The sequence below is a fragment of the Octopus bimaculoides genome, chromosome 2 (assembly GCF_001194135.2).
Source record: "Octopus bimaculoides isolate UCB-OBI-ISO-001 chromosome 2, ASM119413v2, whole genome shotgun sequence".
NCBI lineage: Eukaryota > Metazoa > Mollusca > Cephalopoda > Octopoda > Octopodidae > Octopus > Octopus bimaculoides.
In genome coordinates this window covers 142766171-142769422 of record NC_068982.1, presented here as the reverse complement: position 1 = coordinate 142769422, position 3252 = coordinate 142766171, and the positions used below count along the sequence as shown (strand labels likewise).

Here is a 3252-nt window from a genome sequence, read left to right as displayed (position 1 = left end):
CACTAACACCCTAGTGAAAATCGTGGTATATTTACCAAACATTGACGAACATGAGTTATATTGTAGTGAATGTTTTGTGAGAGAGAAGAGGAAGAGAGAGTGGGGGAGAAAGGAATAGAGATGGTAGCAATGAAGAGAGAGAAAGAGAGAACGGAAGACAGTTATAAAATAGCAATGCGTGCACGTGTTTATATAAGAAACACAGAAACTAAATCTTATAACTATAATGTTGAATTGTGTACGTGTTTATGTGTATGTTGTTGTCACAGATCACGTATGTGTGGTCGTGTGTGTTTTTACGTTTCTATGTTATGAAAAATATGTTAGAGGTAGAGGAAAGGTATTATATTAGAGAGAGGAAGAAGAAGTAAGAGTGTAAAATGTAACTAAGTTAATCTATGACTTTGTATGTATCATTTTCTCTCTCTCTCCCTCTCCCTCTTTTACTGTTACTCCCTATAACAACGCCGGTACAGGGAGAAGGGAAGGAATATAAATGTTGCTAGAAACGACAGCCAAATCTCCTTTAAATCACACAAAGTAAACGGAATTTTAAAAATCTAATTACTGCACTGGAAAGTTCAGATCGAGAAAATTCCATTGATGGAAACATTTTTACGAAAAAGTGGAAAATGTGGATTTCTATAAACTTTCAAAAAGGCTTCACACAAACACACAATTTCAGATTTATATATTAAGATAGTACACAAAATATCTGTCTCACACGCACACGTGTGTGTGTGTGTGTGTGTGTGTGTGTGTGTGTGTGTGTATGTGTGTGTGTGTGCGTTTGTGTGTGCATGTACGTCTCACTCTTTCGATTTGTGTTTGTAAAATATGTAACGTAAAGAGCTATGGATTTGAAAGCCGGGTAGATACCTTATTAACTGTCTGTTATAATCCACATCTGCCTAACCCCAACAAATGATAGGGAGCATGCAGAATTGTTAAAGACGGTACTTCGTTCGACATGTAAATCCTGAATTTGTTTCAGTGGAATTCATTCAGCATACAGAATGTATTATTAAAACCTATTAAACAAGAATGGAAAATAATACTGTAAAAATAAGTTTTGAAGATGTATAACAAACACACACACACACACATACACACCAAAAGCTCACTGCAGTATCCATTGATCAAACTTCAAGCAACGAACACTGCTTATCCTGAAGCTGCTTAAATAAACGCCTGACTCATACAAAAGTTCGCATACCAGGCTTGAAACTGAAACCCGTCAGAATGAACTTTAGCACAGAGTAATGAAAATAAATTACTTCATCTCTCCTTTGCGTGCTTTGTTTGAAAGAGTATTTCAAGTAGAGATGACCGTTATAGGAAACTCTCGGCTGTTGCCACTGACTAACCTTAAAGACCCCATAATAAAATGTATCCCTGCCTTTAAGCTAGAACCAATAAATTTTTAACACGAAAACAATATCCTTCCTCTGACTTGGGAAAACAATTAACAACTGAACCGTTCTCTCGTACGCCGTTATATTGATGATACAATAAAATATGATAAACAAATGCATGAGGGCAGACTTCAAAATATATCTTAACATGGTGACATCTAGCTGTAACAGCAAGAACAATATCATCAACGATAATTATATTTTTAATGACGACGGTGACAATATAAATAATAATTATCATTCTTTTAAGTTTTAGCACAAGGCAAGCAGTTTAATGCGGAGAGGGTTCGTCTATATCATCGACCCAGTACTTGACTGGTACTTTATTTTATCGACCTGGAAATGATGAAAGGCAATGTTGACCTCGTCGGATTTGAATTCAGAAAGTAAACAGCCGGAAGAAATGCCGTTAAGCATGTTCTCCGACGCGCTAACGATTCTCCTAACTCACCGCCATAATGATAATAATAAGAAAATAAGAGAAGAAAAAGCAATAACTGGAAGGAGAATAAGGGAAATGTAGGAGGACTGACGGGCCAAAAAGAAGAAAACGAAGGAAATGGAAAGAAGAAATAGGAACAAAGAAAATGTAGTAGTAGTTGTAAGCGAAAAATATGAATGAGAAGATTATGAAGAAGAATATGTATAGTGAATATTCTCTTTGTTATTCATAACATTCTAGTGAAATCCGATGGAGCATGTTTTAATAAAACAAGAGATGTTATAATAAAAGTGAGTTTATTGAGCATTGATTCGTGCTTCGTTTGTTCAATGAACGACAGACTTTCTGATTAATGAAAATTAATTATTAAAATTTAAATAAAAGCCAAAGCAAAAAAAAAAAAAATGTAGAAAAAATAAAATAAAAACGAAATTATTAATTTAAGAAAACAATCTCCTTTTAGTCGTTGCATATGAAATTGTTTAATGAGAATCGAATACTAAAAAAAAGATATAAATAAAAGGAAAGAGGAGTCAATTCATTAAACAAAGGTTTAATTGGACTGCTTTGATCTGAAAACTATAATGAAATTCAACATGGTTTATTTTAAAGAGAAAATAAATAAATTTCGTGTTCTAAAAGAATGTAAATATAATTTCTGAAACAAAAACGAAGTAAAGTAAAAGAATGTCAATATCTTAAGTGAAGTGTGAGAAGTGTCTCAACATGGCTTTTGCATTAGGGACGAGTAGGTATATACACGCGCATATACGCAAACAGTACAATGATGTTAATACGATGTTAATGGTTTCATGCGAATATTCACGTAATCATTCAGTAGTAGATCACTAGAGGCAACTAAGCCATATCGTCAGGTGTGGGGAAAGACATGATTCTGCCTGATCACAAATGAAACAAAGGGGCAGGGAACTACTTAAGTGATTAAAAGGAAGCGAACATGCAGTGACTCTAATGTTGATTGTTCCACTTGTATTTTTACACCGGGTCTACACCGGTGACACAGCTTACTATCAAATATACGAAAAAGGGATTTTTAATCATACAAGATATAAAATATTATAGAGTTATACGATTCCTTATTGGTATATTGTTTGAGTATGGATGCGGAAATACACTCACATACATAAACTCGTTTGCAAACGCATGCGTATATATGTTTTAACAAGTGATTTGCAATGCACATATTACGTTTTTGCACACGTTTGAGCCATTATATTGAATATGACTGCATGGGCTTTGCATGTGAATAAATGTATATCTATAGCTACCTCTCTATACACACCCACCTATCAATCTATCTATCTTATTATCTATCTATCTATCTATCTATCTATCTATCTATCTATCTATCTATCTATCTATCTATCTATATAT

At 33.9% G+C, this 3252-nt stretch overlaps 1 protein-coding gene across 11 annotated transcripts in view; it reads right to left on the bottom strand.

The window, feature by feature from the left end:
• The window catches only part of LOC128247032 (glutamate receptor ionotropic, NMDA 2B-like), a 1034258-nt gene that overhangs the window by 453019 nt on the left and 577987 nt on the right, over positions 1-3252 (bottom strand). For 2 of the 11 annotated variants that reach the window (XM_052965638.1, XM_052965641.1), the window contains one exon: positions 880-1031. The exons of the other annotated variants lie outside the window; for them this stretch is intronic. The gene's annotated coding sequence lies outside the window, so the exon portion shown is untranslated. The remainder of the gene's footprint in view (positions 1-879; positions 1032-3252) is intronic. 11 annotated transcript variants of the gene reach the window in all.